The sequence below is a fragment of the Drosophila suzukii genome, chromosome 2L, assembly GCF_043229965.1.
Source record: "Drosophila suzukii chromosome 2L, CBGP_Dsuzu_IsoJpt1.0, whole genome shotgun sequence".
In the NCBI taxonomy this organism is placed as follows: domain Eukaryota; kingdom Metazoa; phylum Arthropoda; class Insecta; order Diptera; family Drosophilidae; genus Drosophila; species Drosophila suzukii.
In genome coordinates this window covers 14,085,803-14,109,607 of record NC_092080.1, presented here as the reverse complement: position 1 = coordinate 14,109,607, position 23,805 = coordinate 14,085,803, and the positions used below count along the sequence as shown (strand labels likewise).

Genomic DNA, 23,805 nt, shown 5'->3' with positions numbered 1-23,805 from the left:
ATATAATAGATATATAATTGAGTATAAATACATTAATTATCATTAAATATAGGCTACTAGTCAAGATAAAATACCTCAAGGTAACTTATGGAATTTCCAAAGCAATGCATCGCTTAAAATTATAATAGGTGAAACTTAAGATAAGATAAAATATCTTATATTGAGACTGCAAGACATAACAAACTTATTGAAACGAAATATAGAAAACAGAATTTAAATTTAAGCTTATACAGATAAGAAGAACATCGTGTCGAAATGTTTTCTCGTTTACTGAAAGACAATTTCAAGCGATTAAATCCATTGAAAAATCCAATTTATCCATGGCCAAATCCGTTCTTCCAAATCAATAAAGCAATCCAAAACGGAAGCGCTCCGAGATTTATCCCAGAATATTTCCTCAACTCCCTTAACAATTTACCTCCCCTTACTTCCATTTGCTCTCGCATTTTCCTCACCCCCATTCACCGCAATTTCTCACAGCAGACGGCTCAAGTTTTCCACGTGAAAAATGGCATCATAAGAAAAGTTATTGTCTCTGATGTTGCCCAACTCGGCTGAACTACAGTGGAGCCCCCCACTAGCTACAGTGAACCCTTCATGGCATGGCAGCATCATCAGCGGCAACGTCGAGAGTTTATTATGCAATGGCAAAATTTAGTGCCATTTGTTGTCAACGCGCCGAATGCAAGAAACGGCGAAAGGAAAGGAGTTAGTGATGTCAGTTCCTTGGTATATTAATCTTATTTATATAGCTATCGGTATAAGAAATATGAATTTCAATCAAATATAAATTGAAAATAGTATTTCTGAAAAATGGTTAAATTGTTACAAAAAATATAAAAGATCAATAAAGATATAAGATAAGAACTTTTAAGAGTAAATTAAACTCATTTATCCAGATAATATATATCAAAGTATTCAGAACAAGTAAGTATGTATTTGCAGTCTAAACTGATGAAAGGCAATGGTAATTGCGAGCCTCGACAGGTGTTTCGTTCACAAAAAACAGCATTTACCCAGATATACTTGTTTGTACCTTAACTAGGTAAAAATAAGTGCTATCTTATACCATCTCTGAAAACAACAACGAAGTTTTGCCATTACAATGAGGGGGAGTAGTGAGTTCGTCTGGGAGCTGACTGTTCACATTTGTGCAGCCATAGCTATTGTAATGAGTTTGGAAGCCAAGTTGAGAGAGACAATCCAAAGGCAAGTCAACGTCAAATGTTGCAATATGTAAAATTAACATCGCCTTGGCTGTGGGGAGTTTGCACGGTGAGCAAAAGAAGTTTTGGCCAAAAAGTTCGGATGCCGAAAAGTGTCTGCTTGGATGGATGTTGCATGCAACAGCATTTACTCCCACTTTAAGCCATCTGCACTGAAAACTGGTTGCAAATTTGCCACTAATTGCCGCTGACGAGGATTCAAAAAACTCATAAAAATAAAACACGAAACGGAAACCAATTTTGTTTGACAATGATGATGACGATTGTGTGCGATTGATTGACTGATTGATGAACTGGCTAAATTGCTGGACGTGTCGCTGTACGATGTTCAATTAAAGACCAAATTAAAGTCGCACGAGATCTGTGTTAATCAAAGACATAAAAATCAAATTTTTTTTTCAGTTTGGATTGAAAACAAAAGTGAAATTCCATAGGCAGCGGTCACTGTGATCTTTTGCTTTGCGGTTTTACCTTCTGAGTTTTACCACCACCGACTTTGGGGAGCGACAGAGAGATCAATGTTCGGAGAAGAGTGAAAGTCAAGTCCAAACATTATGTTTTATGGACTTGGACACCTTTTTTTTCGCCAGCTGACTCTTTCTTTGATTTCTTGTCTCTGTCCAATTATTTACGCTATGCGTTTGAGTTTATTTAAATTTTGTAAAGGAAACCACAAACAATTAGCTACACCCACGTGGGGGGGTAAAATTGTACTCAACTTGAAGATTGGGTGGAGTCTTGTCTTGCAAAATAATAAAGCTACACAGAAAAAGTGATTATTAAATGAATAACAAATCCAATGCCTTTAGTTATTACAAGGTAATTCAGCTTAAAAGCTAAATTAAAATTACTTTGATTTCGCAATTGACTTTTAAATTGTAACTCACGAAATTCCCCTACTCTGCATTAATTTATTGAATTAATTAAAAATTCAATTGAGAAAAATCCCTCTTAATCCCAGCCAAGGCTACGCCTTTGGCTATGTACAAAAAAAACTTTCTTTTGCCCGCCTCCATGAAATTTAAAGAAGATCTCATTGTGTGGCCTCCCCTGTCACCGACAATAAAACTAACATAAAAAATTATAACACAATATAAGAAATGCTTCAAAATCAGACAATGCAAGTCACACAATGGCCCATCCAAGTACAATTAACTTAAATTTTTCTGCTTCTTCAGCTAGACCTTCAAATTGTTGAAAGCGAAACTTAAAAACTGCCGAATGCCGAAAACATTTTGCCGACCATTGGAAAAAACACCACCAAGACCAATTGTCTGGGTGGGTGTGAACTTAACAGTATAGTAAGTTGGCCAAATGTTTGTAAGTCGCTTAAGCTCCCCGTGTCAATCCGAACAGCCATCCATCAATCATTCTGCCAATTCCTAATTAGCATGCAATTCATGGGAACAATTGAAAAGTGTTGGTCAAATTTTAAATGTCATGCCCGCACTTGTTTTCGTCTTGTGGGACGGGGATTATATAGACATTATATGGACTTGTGCTCAAGGGCCCCAAAGCCCCGGAACGTGAGTCGAATTTCAGAGTGGGAAATCACATTTTACTAAGGTCGCTAAATGTTTGTTTTGTAAATGCCGAATTAACATTAATTTTGCGTATGTAAAAATCATTTTTATAACCGATAAAAGTTGAACTTTCCTTTTAGCGGGCTTGTGTGAACAGGAGAACAAGTTCTCGTTCACCTGCCACGCCAAAAAATCATTATCATCGAAGAAAACCTGATTTCAGACGCGTGTTTCCTGTTCGCAAGGCCTAAAACAAGTTTCCATTTTTTTGCAAGGGGAGGCATCGCATAACTCAAAAGCGGCAGGAAACATTCCTTTCCTTTTTGGCCAACACTCTCCAAAAAAAAAAATAATTAAAAACTCTTGTTTGAGATTTATCAGAAGAAGAAACCCATCGAACCGCATTCCAATCAAGTAACTCGATGATAAGAAAGAACATTTGCGGAAAGCTCAAGAAGTTTCAATTTACTTGCCAACGCCAAGAAACAGCCAAACCCCAATTTTATTGATGTTGCCATGATATATGTGTTGGGGAAATATATATTTCGTGACAAAAGCACAAAAATTGGGATTGACTTTCATCAAAATCACGTGACATGCCCTGAATATGGAACACCGAAATTTATTTGGCCACATCAACTGCCAATCTATGCAAATAAGTAGAGCAAATGCGAATACATATTTGAAGGCCTTCCCATTTTGCTCCCCCCAAACCACAGAGAAGATTTATGCGTTTTTCATATTGACAACGCTTAAACAATAGACTCCCATCAGTCGCTGAATATTTGCATTGGCTGCCATGGCAACTGTCGTTTATTACACTTTGACTTTGTTCAAAAAAAAAGAATGGCAAAAAAAATGGTATTGAAAAACTATACTTAATGAAGGGCTGGCCTAAATAAAAGTTAAAAGAACGTACCTTTAATATTTGCAAACAGCTTTGCTGTCATTCTGCTTCATCATCTCTTCAAAAAGTAAATTATGCCAATATGGCTTCCTTTGAGGAACTTTTCTACTGTCAACAATTCCTGGTAATTTTAAAGTTTTTATTGAGCACCAAACTTCAGTTACAAATAAGCTATTAAGTAAAGCTCAAAGCTGTAAATTCATAATTTGTTTCTAGCCATAAAAAATATTAGTTACTTTCAAAAAGTAATAAAAATTTCTCCCAAGATATTAGTAGCATGGCGATTCAATGAAAATAATTTTCGCTTTCTGTGCGGTATTTTCAAGTAATTCAAATTGAGCTCAATATTACCAGCCAACGCATTTCGGCCATAATCTGAACAATTATGGTATAGGCCAAACCTAATGATAGTCGGCCGGTCTGAACAATGTGGTTCAATTTCAAAAGAAAATCGTGCCGCGGCAGCAAATCTTGGCTTTAATTAAGGTTCCATTCGACCAAAGTTGGGACTACGCCTTTTACACAGAAATGTGCATAGAAGCGATCATAGATATACGATAGATATGGGTCTACATAAGGCCCATTCGAGTGGACGACTTTCGCCTTGTTCAATTTGCAATTTGTATAAACTCTAAATGATTATTGCCAATAAATTTGCGGGAAAAAAAATAAAAAGCCACGTACTGAAAATCCGAAAAACTGGTTAGGGTAGAAAGCCAGAAAAAACCAGGGACACCGCCCAAACTGACCACCACTTATAGACCCAGTATCTGCGGATGATATGTAACCCAAGTGGCAGACGACAGACGTAAACAGGTAAAAGTGATTTGTCTCTCGATGCCTAAGCAAATATATGTATATCTGGATGTAGCTATGGGCACACGAATAATCCAATCGTGTTTTGGGGCATGTTGCGTGAATTGAGCCCCGGCTTCCGACAGCTTGTCATGCAAATGAGCTGGTCGATCCTTGTGGGGGAAACACAAACATGGAAAGCCAACATGACACATGGAGAAAATGTATATCGCCAGCATTGGTCACTAATTTGTTATATATCACCTAGTCATTTATAAAAATTCAAATTTGATTTTATACGCAACTTTAGGTATTCAATTTTTAAGCTTATCTAAACATCCATCTAACATCCCATAATTTAAATACTTAAACTATTTGAGCTAATCTATTGAATGAATAAGTTATGTATTTACAAAAATAATAGCAAATTGAAATTCAGCATTCTAAAGAAGATTAAATACATTCCAAAATGAAAATGAAGTTCATACTGTGAGGTTTTATTAACATTGTTGTAGGTCACCCGTAACACTAATATGGTTCTCTGTATACAGACTTTCTCAACGCATCATGTGATTCTCCCACGTTGACACCTAACCTTACAGCAAAACAAAATAAACAAATTAGTCGTAATGAGATGGGGGCTACTAAGGCTTAAAAGTAAGTGTAGTCATCAGCATTCGGTCAGCTTTTCCACACTTTTCACTTTCACGGTCCGGCGAAAATCTTCGACCCACTTGTATTCTTGATTACCGAGGCCTGCTTTCATTTTCATTGAGCAAAAAGCGAAACAGAAAAATAGTGGAAGTGGATCTGGTGACAGATATATGTACCAATGGAGGCACAGAGACACCTGGCCAGTACAGGTTGCTTAACCCAATTTTCGATATCTGTTCATCGTCGGTTTGTGGGCTTAGCCAGCTACGCAACTGTATTTTTTTTGTGCGAAAAAAAACTACAGCCCGATTGCATTGAGGCGGCCTAAACGCATTTTTGCGGCAGCTTTACAAAAGTCCAACAAAAAACCAGACTGAACTAAACCAAAGCAATACTGTGGATATGGATTGCACCTGTCGGTGGATATCTGAAAAATTGCATTACTTGTTAACTCAAAAAAAATGGAAGTGTGCAGAGAATTGCACACCCTTTTACAAGCGGTAAGTAATCAGGTTACATTACCTTAATTAGAGTTAATGCAGCAGATAAAGAAAAACTTGCCTTCATTCAAAAATAAAAAACCAATTTTGTGATTACCTTTAGTTACTATCCTTAAAAAGTAATAAAGCTCTTAAAACCAACCCATAAAATTTACTTAGCTAATTTATAGCATTTTTGTTTAAAATTTAAACCTTTACCATCATGCGAAACAACCATCATACCCAAAAAAAAGAGCTTAAATTATAGAAATGCTCGTGGTCTCCGCACAGACACGCGTCGTATAATTCAATTTTAGGCCTGTCTGACTGCCATATTAAGCTCGAATAAATTGGTTTTCGCAAAAAACAGACACAAATTTATACAATGTACATATTTGCTAAATCGTTGGCTTTTGTTTATAATTTTAAGCAAACACAAATTCAGAATAAATGTTGTGTTTAAATAATAACCCTTCTGTGATTACAACGCCGTTGGCTAAAAGCGACCACCCAAAATAAATACATTGGAGCTCCATAAATCAAAGATTAAACGCTTAATTAATCTTGCTCATTCCCAAAGCGTAAAATTTAATAAATGATGAGTCAAATAAAAAGCTCGTAGAGCGTAAAATAAATAAATTAAATGGCAGAGGATAACAAAAGGAAGTATACTGCATTTTGGCTGAATGATGTCATGTTGTGGAATATGGAAAGGGGAAAATTAACAAAGCCTTAAATACTTAGATAAACAAAAATAGCTGAAAAGCGAAAAACTTAACTGTGCAACTTGGCGAGCTACAAAAATAACGTCATTATGATCATCATGTTTATTTTAAATACCCATATCAGCGCCAAGTTTTTTTTTCCCACCATCAAGAACCCAAAGTTGGAGGTCACATGAGTGCCTTTCGGATGCGCGATCAAGTTCCAAAGAACCAGACACAAATCCCCCTTAGAACCTCCTCTGTCGATCCATTCTACATAACACTAAACTTGACTCAACTCAACTCATTTACAGTTATTTGCAAATTATTATTGTATATATATAGCTATAGATAGATGGCAAAATATGAGTAAGTATCTCTCGGATACAGTTGGATAACTAGTGAGAACGAGTGTATCTTCCATCTTTCAATTGTATAAGCAACTTAGGACTGACACGCCAATGCGATTACATAAAGTGCATTTCTGAAATAAACCTGCATTACGAGAGAACAGAGAATTGCATGTGCAATCAGTGGAAAGTAGCGCAAAATATGAAAATATTGACAAGGAATAAACAATTTTCAGAGTGCTATGAAGGTGACACCATATGGAAATGGAATGGCAATGACAATATCAGCTTTATTAGCCTTGGGTAATCTGAAAAATCACGCACTTTTTGAAGGTTATATTTAAATGCAAAGAAAATAAAAGCAGAAATTATTTAATGTTTTCATTTTTTAACTGACTTTATTTTGAGTCATAATACAAAATAAATAATGTGTTCTTTTTTCAAAACAACACGATTGATTCTGTACCCTTCCCCGCTAATGTGTTTTTTCTTCAAAACAACTTCCTTTCAACATTTTCGCACGTTTTTTATATTAAACTATAAATCAGCCTGTCCCCGTTTTTGGTTTTGAAAAGAATCTGCTACTCAATATACAATCTAAAAATTCTCAGAATTTTTCGACCGCCAGGTAGAAGACAAACCAAAAAGTGCTTAGCAGCAAAAACCGCCACAAAGCCAAAACAAAGAGCTACAAAAACTTTCAGGCATCGTAAATTATTTCCGAGAGTTAAGTTAAACTACAATTAGAACTCCCACAGAGCGGGTTGGGGCTATTAAACAGAGATAGGGCGAGAGCGGGATGGAGTCACACTTATTTTAGTATTTTTAACGAGTTTCCAACCCGTCGCCGGCTAATTATTATTAGAGTCGTAAACGGAATTTAAGATCATGTGACTTGGAATCGCAACGATAATGAAAATAATTCGCACATAAAATTACGCAATGAAACTTCAGCTTTCAAGTTTAAATGGTACGAAGCCGGAATTGGGTTAAGCACAACGTGTCAAATGATATTATTTGGGGAACTTACGTTTCCGGTCGATGAAAAAGTCGAAGAAGGAACTGCAAAGAGAAGAGCAAAATAATACAAATATTAATCAAAATTTGCTTGGCGAATTTCCTAAGAATAGGCATAAGTATAAACTGCGACGCGACTGATCTGAAAATATTTATCTGAGAGAAATTGCGCATTGTGCGAGAAAAAGCGGAAACAAGTTGCTGAGTTTATTTACCAGGGCCACAGAACTCAATTCAAATGACGACATTCTCCAGACAAGTTCAAGGTGATTTGTTCTGACTTATACTCTTATTTTTTCAATTTCAATTAAATTCATGGAAAATTTAAGAGTTCACTGGGAGCAAAATTGAATCGTTTGCGCTTCGGTGGGCTGACCTACCGCAGTCGAAACCCCCTCGACGCATTGCAATCTTCTCTGGGTATTAAATTTCCAACTCATTAAAATTTTGCACACTGTCTGGCTGAAGTGGCAGGACGGACTGTATACGGTTAAGGGTTGTACGGGACTCCATATAGACCTCCTCGTTTTTTCTTCCCCCAGTTTGCCATTGCGCTTTTTTCTGGTGGAGGAGAAGATATGGGTTGAAGGCTTGTCATTTATAAATGAAGTGCATAAAAATGCCTTCAACTGATGTGAGAAACGTGAAGTCTCGACAACTTTCTACGGAGCAATGCTCTCTTTTTAACCCCCACCAATAATTCATGTCTGAGCTTAATCAGAACCTTTTGACTTATCAATTAGGAATTCTAGAGTGATTCACTGGCTGCACTAATTGATATCAATTGTTCAGGTTCCGGAAGGTCAGTCGGCAACGGAAGTTGGTTTTATTTACAGAATCTTATCTTATCCGCTCACAATCTGCGTCACATTTTGTTGTTTACCTATATATTGTAAATTTAGTAAGCCAAAAATATCGAACGCTTGCGTCAGTTTTGTGAACCCACGCCGCGTAAACAATAAACAATAAAACAAATTTGGCAAAAACAAAACAAAACACAAATTGCGCCAAATTGAGTGAGAGATACTGAGATACTCGCTCCAAAACCTCATAATTGGAGAGGTTCCTAAAAAAGGTCAGGCGATCCAAGCAATTGGCGAACCACTCGAACAAAACAACTGACGGAACGAAAACAAACTGTTGAAAAAATAGAAACAAAAACCTAATGACAAAGCGAAGCAATAAAAATTAGAAGTTTGTGGCAAGATTAAACGTTTTCTCAAGTGCCCTAGGGCTTAAAGGGTAGCTACGGTTTTACAGGAAGTTTGTAATAAGGAAGGAAAGATTGCCGGATATTATTCATAAGTTAGTTAGCCAACTAAGTTAGTCTAATTATGATTATCTCATTGTATTGGATTGTTGTTAGAGAATGTATTTACTAAAAAAGATACAGCAATGTACTGAAGGTTAAAATAAATTAAATAAATAAGTATTATTATAGATCCAATTAAATGTAGACTCGAATAAGAGATTATTATTGAAATTTAACTGAGTTTATTACAAATTTTTAAGAAATATCTGTTACAATTTTTTTTTTAATGTTATTGATAATGATGGAAACTGAAGATTCCAACAAAAGCTTTAAAAAAATGATAGTTTTTTCCATTTTTTAGGGTACTTTTTGGTTCCAGGAACTCTTAAATTTCCGATTCCATTTCCTTCAGTTAGTTTTTTTCAGGTTTTCCAACCATTTTACTGGTTGTTTTTGAACCAAGACGACGACAAGCCCTTTTTTGCTGTTGTGCGTTGTTTGGGTTGTTCTTCTGGGGCGTTTACTTTGGGTGGGAAACATTTAACTTGGCTAAAAGCGGCATTAGTGCGATGTATGGGGCGTGTTACGCCCGAAGGGAAGGCAGCCAATTAATTTTTTAATGGCTTAGACGAAATGACTGACTTTGGGGTTATTACAAAAAGTAAACGACAAAAGAGCGTCGAAAAAGTTTTTCTTCCTCACTTGGAAATTGTCAATTAGTAAAGTGCCTGCCAAGAATTGGCAATTTTTAAACTCCTTCGGGCCACGCCCACGCCGCCCCCGTTTTTTCGGGGTACATTCTAAGTCACTTGGGACCTGTATTTTTATGATGTTTAATCTAATTTCTATTTTACGATCTGGGCATTTTTTACGGTCGTTTGCCTAACGACCTGAGCGCTGAAATAAGTTAACCGCAAAAAGATTTTGCCGCTGGGTATGGTCGGGGATTTTTTTGTTGTATTTTCTTGTGGTATATTTTTATTTATTTAAGAGCGTTGGACCACGGCTTTGGACCAGAGCAATTTGTTTTGATTGAATGAAATATCAAAAACGTGACCTGGCCGTGCACTTTGAGCAATCTAGCAAGCCGAAAAGAAACAAATATATAATTCAGGCAATAATTTAGGAAAAGAGAGAGCTATAGTGCGGTCGAAAGAGATGGATGGAGAGCAATGTTCATCGGCTAAATGAAATGTATGCAAATTGAGCGTGAACAACCGCTTTAACCCGCAAGCACGTGCGAGTGATTGAACCGATAGAAAGAGAGAGGTGTAGAGTGATTGAGCTGATAGAAAGAGAGATGCTTAGAGTGGAAGAAAAAGAGGGGTATATTGTAAGAAAGAGAGGGCCTGAGGCAGAGATAATTCTGTCTAACTGAGCGAGACTGATGTTCATTGCCCCGATAAGTGTCCAATGATTAGTAATCTCAATATGATACGACGGCTTCTCAATAACTCACTTCTGGCCATCTCACTCTATATATCTCCGATCCTCTGTCCCTCTCACTCTTAATCGTGTTCAAGTGGCCAGTTAATCCTGGCAGCTTCCTGTGCCAAGGAGTTAAGGAGCATGTGTGCGTAAGAGCGTTTCCAGTAGCTGGTTTGAATACTTCATCATATTCATGACTTTTACATGCATTGCACTTCCGTAAGTGCTTCTACTTGGCAACGAGGGTTGTTTGTAGGAGTTGCAATGAAGAAGTATTTAATGGGTAAGTATAAGAGTGATATGTTTATTAACTTTCTATGCTCGAATAACCCAACTGCAGAACTAAATTGGAAACCCTTTATTTAAAAACCATTTCTGTAAACAAAAATACTATTAATGCTGTATCTTGTAAACCAAATTTTGTGCAATTTATAATTATTTCCAGCTTAAATTATAATTTCCATGCCCTTCTAATCTCCTCCTAAAATCTCTTTCTCAACTCCCCCTGTGTAAACTTAATTTATCTAGCCATGACATCAGTGCTCAACAATCCCTCGTGTTTATCGACGATAATCTACATCCTTTGGCTGTCCGCAGGTTATGCCAACACTTGGCAAAATTTATTCATCTCCAGCAATGATAACTTCATCGAACCTCCCACGCTGCCTGATTCCCCCTTTTTTGCTAAGCTCTCTTGGAATGCTTTTGCCAACGCCATAACTTTGCCCTAACACCCGCTACAGCGACCACAACTACTTTTTTCCCCAACCAACCTCCAGCTGACCCATCTGTGTGTTGGTTCTCCAATGCGATTTTTTCATTTTTTTGATGCACAGAAAAAATATACTGATAAAGTTAAGTAGAAACCTTTTTCAGCTACATTTTAATCCAAGTTTCTTGGACCTTTATAAGGAACTTTTCGAAAAAGATAGCACCTGAGAATATATTTTGTAAGATACTATTTTTACTATTTAAAAAAAAGTCTTCAGAAACTTTATTTATTATTTGTAATATTATTGATATCCCAAAGTTTTTTGTTTTGTGTACATCTCCTGCGGGTCTCAGCTGCGGTCACACACAACAGCAAGCGAAATCTTTACCACTGCCACAATTGGCAGGCAGTTGGAAGTCCGGGAGCGGTTATACGCGGGGAATTGTGGGTTTGGTGGCTTGGAGGACCAGAGAACTGGAGAACCGGAGACCCGGAGGCGGAGTTGTTGGAGGAGGCCACTTGGTCGCGACCACAGAAGTGACTTAACTCGTTTTAAGCCTTCTCATATGCTTGGCGTTTTTTTTCCTTTTGAATATCCACCAGAGTTGCCTGCATCTATTTCATTTCAAACTCCACTAGACATGCCACAACGATGACACTTGACTGAATATTTATGGCCGCAAATGGAGCGAAAATAAAATCGCCAAGTCACGGGGCCAGAGAAAGAAAAAAAAATATAACAGTTGAGGAGAAAAAAGTGGACACACATGGCGATGATTTTTAGATGCGGATGGGTTGCTGCTCCATGTCCGTGGAGACCATGCCCTTTTTTGGGGCGGCCTGTAACCGTTAGTCCGACCGACTAAAGCGGCTACTAAAGTCTTATAAGACCAGGTCTGCATCCGACTCTAAATCGGAGTTTGAGTTAGAGTCCGATTTGGTTTCAAACTCCGATTCTTACACAGAAAAAATATGATTCAAACATGATCCTTTAGAAAAGATTATCATTTTCGAATTCAATATAAATTCAAACTTTAAAAATTATTTTAAAATCATTCAAAAAATTCTTCAGTTTTTCTTAACTAATTATTATATTTTATATAGATATAATTATTTTTCTTAAAAATCATTTAAGTATAAGATAAAGTCTATTTTCAAGATCGCTTTAGTTTATCTGATATTGAGCTCAAAATATTGACTTGGATAGGGTTTTTTTTCTGTGCTTCGTTTATGGGTTTCTTTCGAGTTGCCTTTTGCCGATCTCTATCTTAATCTGCACTTATGTGTGGGCACATGAATGTCTGCTCTCGTTCGCTGTCTCAAATATTTGCGCTTATTTATGTGGCTTTTGTTTTATCAGCTTGTTTATTCAATGATTATAGGTTTTTGTTTTCCTATTTTCGTTTTTCGGTCGAGCTGAGTCGACAAAAGCTGGTTCGACTACCGTGTTTGGTTAGGTACTCGGGTTGCTAGGAGAGCACGGAGCACTTTTGCTTTAAGCCTATCTGTATGACCGCCATGTACTCGCCGGCAAATATGTAATGAAGCATAAGCAATTATGATAATGTCGTTTGAGTTTGGGTTCCGCTTTCATCGCTGCTTCGCTGCTTATCAGCAGTTGGGTGGCGACTGGGTGGTGGAAGACACTAACAGCCTCGAAAATGTTGACAGGAATGTAAAAACAAGAAAAAAAACGAGAGGAATGCTGGCTGATTAAAGTCGAAAAGTAAATACACTGAGGGAGACCCCAAGAAAGGTCAGATGAGAGAGTTTAACAATATTTAAAGGTCACCAAAGTCTAAAAGTATTCGGAGAATTTCGGCATCATGTAAAACCAAATTGTGTTTTTCAAAAATATATTATATAAAACCAAGTAAAAATATCAAAGACTTTGTGTCAAGAATTACACTTTGTTTACTTACAATTTGTTATAAAAATATATTAAGTACAGCCCAAAGGGGATTCCACAGAATTCATAGAAATTCCCTAAATTTCAATATATCACTCATTTTCTATCAAAAAAGGACAGGAATATATAACGAACAGTCTCTACGACTCACACAAAATGGCACTTTCATTTATCAATTTTATTCATATTTCTCTAAAAATTTGTGTTCATTGGACATTTTCTCATGAATGTCACGTTCCCAGTTGAAATGCACAAATTTTTGTTGATATTTACGTTTGTTTTTTTGTTCGTGGCGTTTTTGAGGGATAGAGCTGTGTGGTGCTCGGTGCCGCAGGTCGAAGCAATTTGAGTCAAAGTTTTGCCAGGTGGAAAAAGTTGTGGTAGTTTGAACAGCCCCGCAGACCCAGCGGCAATTTATGCAAATCAAAATGGATCTAACCGTAGCAATAACTCCATCGAATGGCTCGACCACTTGAGAGAAAGAGCCTCGAGGCGAGGCTAAATTAAAACTCTCGCTTTGTGGCACTTTTCACCCATTGAACCTCAACGATAGTTTGACACTCGACACCCGACTGGCTTGAGCGTTTATCTAAAGTTCAACAACTTATGCAAATAGAGCCTGGAGACGCATCGGATTGAGTGTGTGCCTGGGATGAGTGTGCTTCAATCAATGCCAATGCCTCATGTAGAAGCACTTTTATGTGCAGGAATTTCATCCCATCCATCGTGATTACCAACCGCAAACGCCATTGTAATTCTCTATGTGCTATCTTCAATCTTTTCTTCATGTCTGTTCCTTCTCAGCTCGTTTCTCTCTGGATGATTAATATTTTTCCTTTTAGATATGTGGTCATATTTCTGATGCGATTACTCATAAGGGTTGTGTTCAATGTTTTTTTAGGTCTAAGCTGCAAAGTAAATAAGCTTAGGTTACACACAAAAGTGTCAAAGGTTAAAATACCACTTGATGTCTCAAAAATTATGGGTAAAATCTTCTTTGTTTGTCAGTTGAGAATGGTAAACAAATAAATATTGGACTATCAGTTCGTGCCAGTTGGTGGCAATTTGTTGAAGATACAAAACAGAAGGAATACATCACACTTTGAGGCACACATGTTAGAAGATGATAAAGCCAATACTGATAGAACGCATATTACTTTAACAAAAATCTGTCTTTGTTTTAAAAAAACCAAAACATTTTTTTGATTATGAGTTTATTGGGATTCCTCCAATCCCATTGAAAGCATTTGGAAACCCCCGAATGCTGATAAAAACATTTTCTTTACCCAAAAGTACTTGTTTATCACAACTTTTTGAGTCTTTGAGAGAAAATAATGTAATTAAAAATCCCTAGATAGATTTCAAACTCCCCAGGTCTGCATAAATATCATAATCAGCACGTTCGCTCGACGAACCGATAAAAACACATAGTGCTTCAGCAATCAGCAAATTAAATGTTCGTATTAACCTCATAAAACCTCATTATAAATGGGAGAACACTTGTCTAAATACAGGCGAACGAGCAAATAATTAAACTATAAATAAACAACAGAAACAGACGTCAACAAGTGCAATTGAGGTTTTAATTCACGTTGAATTACTCCGAGAGTATAATAAAAACATAAAGAAAATCCCACTTTGGCAATTAGAATAAAGTGGGGAAAATTCTAAGTTGCTGTGTAATTAATAAACGCTTAATTGTTTATATAAGTGCACTTTAAAAAATGTATTTTATTAGTGTGAAAAATGTTTTCCAATTTCCAATTTTTTTATATTTTGTAATAAATTTTACAAAGAATTTTTTTTATATTATTAATTTCTCTTCATGACATTTAATTTTTATATTTTTGGTATAACATATTCTTTTATTAGGGTTGTAAAAAAATTACTTTATCTTTGTCATTAATATGTATAATTATATTACAAAATAATGAGTAAAAGAACTTTCAATAAAAATTATATCCATATGAGAAAAGATACATTTTCTTTTTCTTAAATTGGTTTCCATTGAAATTCAGAAAAAATGGGTCACTACTCACAAATTTTATTTACTATTTTAAAAATGTAATCTGTTTTAGATTTCATTTTTTTAGGTTGCATCATACAAGAACATCAAGACTCTGACTCAGTTCCAACCAGTTTGCGCTGTGTGAACTTGACCTTTTCCCACCGCATCTGGCTGCAGCGGAATTGGATGCACGTTGTTCGCTTATGTCACCATCGAACATCATTAGCATAGTCGTTGAAACAATGCCGGTTGCTAAGTAGCTGCTGGTAAGCCGCTTACCCCTGACATGCTGTTCCCCTTCCCTTGGCCACTGCTTTTGTTGCAAGTGGTTTCGATTCTCGCCGCTCGCGGTCTCGTGCCGCATTACGACCCAATTTTCTTTGGGGCACGTTTCTGGGTTGTGCAACCCGCGACTTTTCCCCGCCTCCGCCCTAGCCGGTCCACATTCTATAATACAATTACTAATTGGATTAATAATGACAGACAAACAATGGGGCAGCAGCGCCATGTGCGAGAAATGCTCAATGGCCAGCGGGATTATGTAAGGCTCATTGGTTGGCCTTTTATGGCCAGCGGAGAGAAAGAGCTGTCAAAATCTAGTCTTTGTTAGCTGCTGGCCAGAAATTAAACAAGGCAAGACAAGACAAGAAGACAAGGCATTTAGCTGCTCAAGTGATCAACTTTCGATAGGGTCTTTGGCCTGAGAGACAGATCTTTGAAAAGATACTAATGGAATGCGGATTGGAGGGAGTGGTTGTTGTTGATGAGAAAAAATTATTTGGTAAGCGCCATTAAAAATAAAGAAAATACATATATTAGGGGACCCAACAACTTTAGGTCGTAGATGCTTTAACGATTTTGGTATATTTCTAATAAAAATAATATTAAATCCCCTTTCTTAAAGACAAGTTAGAGATTAAATAAAAACCAATTCATGACAATTTCTGTAATTCCTTTAAATGGCATACTCGGTTCTAATAGTTTCTGCACCACATAGATGGTTTAACCAATTCGTTGTCCACTTTCTACATTTCAAAACCGCAAGCCCCCACTTCACTAAAATGTAAAACCATGCAATTTAGAAGAAAAACCCAGTTCTTAACCCCTTTCTTGCTAAGTGAACTTCCTAAAAATGCTTATAAATTACCCTCTCCCCTCTGCCAAAAAGACAATTTGCCACATCTATTGCTCTTAGCTTTGCAGACCCCTCGAAAACCCCTCGGTTGCACCATCAAATCTTGTGGCACACAGCTGGCGGCAAGCTCACTTTGTCGTAAATAAAATGCATCCATGAAAACTGAGTTCACTTGCCAACACTTTCGCCAGGAGAAAAGGGGGCATGGCATGGGCAATGCAGATGTTGGACGAATTTACCCTCATAATTAGCCGAAGCGCCTAAAAGCAGGCTAAAGTGGCAGGGCCGAGTGAAAGTCGCGCATTTTCTCCTAATGAGCAAAGACAGAGGATGAGAATGCGAATCAGTGTGAGCCCTCGAGGGCCAACTTAGATGAGAATATGAAACTAACCCGCTGCAAAATGCCATTCCATTATGCTAGACTATATTTTATACAATATATAAAATGCATATATTGTTGGAGGTCTCTTGGAGGGGCTGACCCAATTCGAGGGGACAAAACCGCGCCCCAAAAACTAAGCATAATGAATGGCAACCCTCTGGCCTCTATCCCTGTCTCTCTTCAGCTGCCATCATGCCCTCTCTTTCTATGCCGCACGTGCTGCCAAATATATTATTTTAAAATGACTCTGCCTCGCCATGTGGGCTCGTCTTTGTGTCTTGCTGATTCAAGGGTGTTTTTTTGGTTTGGTTAAAAAAATTTGGGTCAACGGTGCGTATGATAATTCCTGCATTTGTCTGTGTAAGCCGCAGGCATAACAACAACACCGGGCACAACAAATTTGATTGAAATATGCACGAACAAGCAACGGGAAGTGCTACATAAAAATACACAAGTGGGAATCGGTTGGAAGGAATTGTACAAAAAATTTAAAATTCGGAATACCCTTTTCCGGGAGTACAAATTAATTGTTTACACTACAGTTGAAGAACGTTATCAGAGCATTTTAAATATGTAAAGGAAAATAGTGATGGTCATGGATATCTTTTTATAATACTATACAGGAATTTATATAGAACAGATTGACATTATTATCTTTATAAAATAAAAATAATATTATAAATTAGAAAAATTATAAAAAATATATAAATATGTATATTTTTATTTTACCTGACTGCTAACTCAAATCTAAAAGTGTTTGACGCTATCTTGATAAGATACCCTATTTAGACCTAAAATGGTTAGTTCGGTAATCCGCTTACCGGAAGTTGGCTCTCATCGTGTTACCAAGCACAATGCCAAACTAAATTTGCCGCTTAATTGTAAGGATATGAAAGGGGAAGCCCACGGTACGTGCAGCATGTTGACAACGCCATCAGCGAATCCTGACAGGATAACAAAAGCATACCTACAGCAACTACAACAAGTCGCACAACAACCACCACAGTGACGTGTGACATGCACGTGCGTCAAATTCATCATACGCCCTGGTGACACACCTCACAACCAGGCAGAGCGATAGAGAAGGCAGTGGAATGTGGACTAAAACCTGAAACAATTGAGCAATTATGGAATTTGTATCTATTTGTTTATGTTAATACGGCAAAGTGTCACGCAACTAGGCAAAACCAGATAAAGAACCAACTGCATGCGCATAAAAACTTCAACTGTTCTATGTCGGTTTTTCGTTTTCTCCTATCTTGCAGATACTTTAGCACGCTGAAACTTTCAACGCTTTCAATTTGTTCTTCCTAAAGTTTTCCAAACTTTTCCCAGATACAAAACACACATCCCAACAATTTGGCACGTGTTGACACTCAGTCACCTCCCGAACCCCCTTTGCCTATTCTATCTATGCATCTTAATCTTCGTCTTCTTCTTAATAAACAATTTTCCAAGGATTTTAAGCGATTTTTAATTAAAATTATGGTGCGACCAGCTGACGCCTCAACTAACTCGAGCCAAACAACCAGAACGAGGAATTAAGAGTGGAGGAAGAAAAAGGTTTCATAAGACGCAAACACCGTAAGACGATTCTTTATGAGCACAAGAACCCGCTCGATGACATCAAAATGATAAAAGTCGAACAGCAACAAAGGCAGCGGAAAGAACAGAACGGTAAGGAACTGACTCAGCGAAGAGTCAACAACAACCGACTGCCCCAACATATTGCAAAATAAAATAAAGGTTCGGAGAAATGATATCTGTATACCTCGACATTGAAAACTTCTTAACCTAACAAAAATATTCTGATTCTAGAATTCTGTATTGTGTAGAATGTATTCTAGAATTGTGTATTGTGAATATATATTATTATTTTATATTATATATATATTATTATTTTATATTATATATATATTATTATTATTATATTATTAAATTTATTTACAGAATTATTTAAACTATAGATTTCATCTCATAAAAAATATGTAATTTGTAAAAAAAAAAAATTTAGATAATAATTTAATTTGATAAATTCCGTTGATTTATTTTTTGTGTATTAACTTTGACTGATGAATTTAGCAAATGAAGCTAAGTATTCAAATCGTTAGCGTCAACCTGCCCAAGCCATTGATGAGCTCATAATTTTCTGGAAAAAATAAATATGAGGGAATCGAAATTAATCGACAGCGATTTTTTGTATTGCTTGGAATCTTAATAGAGGAGCCCAAGGGGATTGGTATTTAAGGGGGTTATGTTCTTTCGGTTCTTATAGATAGGTTATCTAAAGCAAACACAGACCCCTATACACTTGACTAGGCCACCTCCATTGATATTGATACGCATAGGAATCGAATTCCATTTCCCATATATTTCTTTTCTTCGCCACTAACTGTTTCCTATGTTGGCTCCATTGGACTTTTTGCTGATAAAGCAATCGACTTGTGGTTGGTATACAAAGCACAGAGTAGTTATGGAATACTGTTTGAGCATGTTTAGCAATCGGTTTTGGGGTCAGTAATTTGGTAATTGAAAATCACGCTAAGTATGTATACCGAGCAAAATGGGTCAGAATAATAACAATCATGTGGTGGCAAAAGAATAGAACAAAAAAGCGTTAAAACTGTTTATAGGAAATGCCAGAGAATGACAAAGCGAAAGAGATATGATAGAGCAGAACATCGGCGAAGACATAACAATCAAAGACATAGACAACATAAAAACTTTGCTTAGAAATTGGTTATTAAAAAGTTCCAGACTAGAGCAGAACTAGCAAAAATGATTTAAATGATTTAAGATGGTTTTTGATAAAGTAAGTTTGTGGTTATTGATGGAAACCTATTTAAAGAAGAGATAAAGTTTGACGAACTTGATCTAGTTTTGCTTGCTCATTTACAAAAAACTATAGTTAATATCTTGGGCTAAAAACGGTATTAAAAATATACCCTGAATGTTAGACTTTATTTTAGACTTTCTCCTTAAATTTGGTATAGACTCTTTCCCTCATTTTATGTTTATAGATTCCCTGCCCTCTTTAAACCGATAGATTTCAAGCTCTAAAACTAAATCCATTTATTTCACTTTGTGTAAACAACTTAATACAATTTCCTTGATGAAATTTAACAAATGTTTACCAGTTTTCGAGTTCATAAACATAACTTGCCACTTTGTGGTGACTTAGAAAATGCATTTATCATTAATTGTCACCTGAGGAAGTGCCTGGCGCCTTTCCGCCTTTTGAATAATCCATCTCATTGACAACTTGAACGGTTTCCGCCTCTGTGGCGTTGATAGCCCCATGATAACTTCATCGCCTTCAACATAATTCATTTCACTTTTCTGTTTTCACAGCCTTTGCCATGTAAATGATATTTTTGGTGTGTAAGCTGTGATAAATGATACAACGACTTGGAAAGAGATGTTTTTGCAGTCAGAGATGTTTACCCAAGTTATCTTTGAGTGGCTGGGTGTGGATGTTATTTTTTGAATTGGCTTGGGAAAGTTGTGTGTGTTCCACCGCCCGTCTCCAGCCCCTCGGATCCCCTGGGATTATGCTGATGAGAAAGAGACTCCGGGTCAGCCGAAAAGGTTAACGAAAAAAGTTTGCCCGACAATCAAGAGTTGTGTGTGTGTGTTATTTGCTGTTTGCCGAACTTTCCATGGGCTATCCGATGTGGATCTGAATTGGCATTTAATAAACTGTCATTATTACTTGACTCCCTTGAAAAGGGGTGCTCTGACACTTGGAGAGACAATAAAAAAAGCGTATAATAGAACACCCAAAGAGTTTGCGACAGCAGTCGGCATATGAAAACATTTGCTTGGTTGGCAGTAAAAATCATGTGCAATTTGTCATTGATAGGCGACACTGAAATCGGACTCCTCTGCCGCCCAAAGCCAACCATATTGTTTATTTATTCGAGACTGGGGCCAAACTTCTGCGGAACCCGTTTTGGGGTCTGGGGACAGCTGAGTTGGCCATAATGGCAATGGAAGCCGCCACCAAAGTTCTCAATCTCGTACAGAAAATCAATTTCTGTATCCTCTGTTTTAACACTTCAGCGAACATTGGAGACTTCGCCTCAGCCGAGGGAATCTAAAACTAATTTAAATAAAAACCAATCTGGCATAATTCTCTGCCTCTGCGGGTAAACGACAAACTTTCAACCGTAGGACGATTTTCATTTTTTATGGTGACCCTCCTTCATGTTTTCGCTTTCGCTGAACTTGAAGAAGATTAGGGGGAGAATGGGGAATGGGAGGTTGGAGGTTTTAGGTGGGTGGCTAGAGGAGCCATGTGGCTCTGCATGCTGATGACTATCCAAAAAATCCGAAAAGAGCGAATCCTTAAGCCCCGACACCCATCAACAAACAGAGCCCAGAAACAAAGGCACAACACACATAAAAATGTGTAGGCAAAGAGATAAGCAAACATTTTTGTTGCCTTTCCTTTATTTTCTTTTGCCACACACAATGAAAAGCGAAAGTGGAAATGTTTGCTAGTGTCTGCTTTTAGGCCTTGGCTGGGAAATGTCCAAAGCACGATGGGCACAATAGAATCACTTATATAGGTCGAAGTCGCCAGTCGCTAGTTATGAGGCCAAGAAGAACCATAGCTGGACCATAAAAAATTACAATAAACAGCAGCAGTCGACCAGACCGCAAATACAAATAAAAATGGCTAAGGAAACTCGAGGAATTTATATTACCCGCAAATAAATGGTTGCTGTGTACAGTGCATATCTAATAAATTAAGGCAGAAGCATTTTTGTCTAAGGTTTAACATAGATTAATACATTAACGTTTTATTAATACTTTTGGTAATAATATTAATCACTAAAATAAAAGTGCATAAGATGTAAGAGATATTTAAAAGGAATAAACGGTTTTTATTGCATTGGAACTTTGAATTATGTTTCAAAAACGCATAAATTAAATATTTTTGGCCTTTCCATCCTAATAATATTTATTTTAAAATTTCTTGAGATCCTTTTTTTATTATTATATCAATGAAACGCACTGTCTTGTAATACCTTCTCCTTGTTGATATAACAGCTACATTCTGCTCAACGTCTATCTGTCCGTCTGATTCTCTTTCGCTCGTTTTCTCGGGAAATTAATTTGCGGCATTCTATGGTTTACGCATTTCCATTTACTGAATGGAAATTAATTAGCCACGCAGGGCTGTCGAATGCTGTATGCGGTTGCCCAGCTAATAACCTCAGACGCTCCCGACTTGGCCAAGAAATTGGATTCTCCACGCTGCAAATGAATCTCAATATTGGCTAAAGGTTGCAATTGAGTTTTGGTGGGAAGCGAAAGCAAAAATGATGCCCTTCAAGTCGATATTAATGGAAGCAGGGTTTTTCGGTTAATTAAACCCAAGTTTGTATGTGAAGTATATTTATGCTGCCAAGTGGAAAGCTTGATGTTGAGTTATTAATTAAGATATTTGGAGGATTAACTAAGGCGAACTAGCTTTGTGATCAGGGGGAATTTTCTTCTAAATTCATATATAAATGGAAAATACAAATATTAATTAAATAAGATGTACTTTTTTGGGAAACATTATTAAAAATACAAATTATTTTATTTATATAGTAAATAACTTTATCCACAGTTCTCCTTCGTTGCAGTTGTCAGTGCATCGACCCGATTTTGAGTTTGCATACAACTCTTATCGGGCATTGACTAAAGCATACAGAATTGATAAACTGGTCGTTACTCTGCTGAACTCTATAAAACCTTTTCCCAATTTGCAGAAACCACAACAAACACCCCCCCAGAACTTCCTCACGCCCAAAAACATATGGCCCCAAAAATGTGTGGCAGGCGTTGGGAGACCCTCGTTTTATGGGCTGATAAAAGGACTTTGCAGCAATCAAAAACCGCAAACATGTTAACCGTTAATGCCCCCAGACACCTATAAGAGTGCTCAGTCCTTTTCCGGGTCCCGAGGTCCTGGCCATAAATGCGCCAAATATAAATTATATTTAAACAAAATAAAAAAGGCAACACCAGAAAGGGACCATCCGGTTACAGGCCGCTCTCTTTCAGATCTCAATAATTCAAAACAATTTCGTTTTATTGCCGGCCAACTTTTTCGGGGGTTTTCATTGTTTGGCTCGCATGTGGGTGGTAAAAGCGAGGTGGGATTTGTATCCTCCAAGAACAGTTTAACCTCAACAAAAGCATATTGACCCCCGGCACATGGTCAACCCTTTTTAACTCTTGCGAGGGTCGCGTGAAAAGCCAGAACATAAAAAGGATATGCACAGTGAGATATAGTTCAACATTTGTTTCATATAATATGAACAGTAAACACTTTAGTAATTAAAAAAAAAAATTTAAATGTTATTAAGATAATATTATTGATATTATGAATCCGCTCTTAAATTTTTTTATATTTCCCTTGTGTCATTTTATCTTCAGTTTCATATTTTGTTTTGAATTTCTTTCCGTGTGATAATGAAAATGTATGTGGGGGATTCCCCGGCAACTTACCGTTATTTGGTCCGCTGCGGGTCTGATGAAGATGAACGGGTTCGTAATCCTTTTAGCGCCGGTTTAATGAGAAATTCCTCCACAACCACTGCACACACACTCACCCCACCGGAAGGAATGACAAGCACCACTGTCCTTTTAATTATCCCCGAAAAATGGAGTGTGTTGAAAAAATATCTTTTTGGCACCCGATCAAATGGTTCAAATTGGCGCACTGGTCAGGCTTAATTACCGTTAATTGCAAATTGCTATTGTATTTTGTAATTTAATTTAATCAAAAGTCGTACAGATTCAATTGACACACACAGACACTTCAGCATTTAATTAGTGGCCAATGTTGCTGCTGTTATCGCTGTTATTGAGATAGCGTGATAAAACGGCACCAATGTACGCGCACCCGAAAGACGAAATTCGAATCTGAACACTTGAATCTCGAACCACGAGCAATCTGAGATACAACGTAGCGTCCGCACACCAAAAGATTCAAAAACTGAATGCCGATGGATGGCAACGAAAACAAGTGAACTCCCGCCGCTGTTAGTCCCCGTTAACAGCATGTTAACGAATGCTGGCCAACAGGGCGTATGTTACCGCTCTCTCGGCTTACCCATTAATCGTAAGGCAGTAGGGTATATTGGTTTTGCATAAAGTATGCAACAATCTGAAGAAAATCTCAAGAAGACAATAGGATAACAAGGTAACACAGTACAAATCATTTAAAATTCAGATACTTTAATTGCACAAAATGGAATGTTTCTTTTTACATTGAAAGTAGCCACATATACAAATAAAAGAAGATTTTTAAAAATGTTGGCCATGT

The 23,805-nt window shown here is 37.1% G+C and overlaps 1 protein-coding gene across 3 annotated transcripts in view; it reads right to left on the bottom strand.

Moving 5' to 3' along the window:
• MESR3 (misexpression suppressor of ras 3) overlaps window positions 1–23,486 on the bottom strand; it is a 42,904-nt gene extending 19,418 nt beyond the window's left edge. The window contains exons 1-2 of one of the 3 annotated variants that reach the window (XM_065863300.2): window positions 22,986–23,486; window positions 7,669–7,700 (exon numbers count right to left, since the gene is read on the bottom strand). The gene's annotated coding sequence lies outside the window, so the exon portion shown is untranslated. The remainder of the gene's footprint in view (window positions 1–7,668; window positions 7,701–22,985) is intronic. The other 2 variants (XM_017090308.4, XM_036817877.3) reach the window with 2 other exon arrangements.
• Window positions 23,487–23,805: the final 319 nt, after the last annotated feature.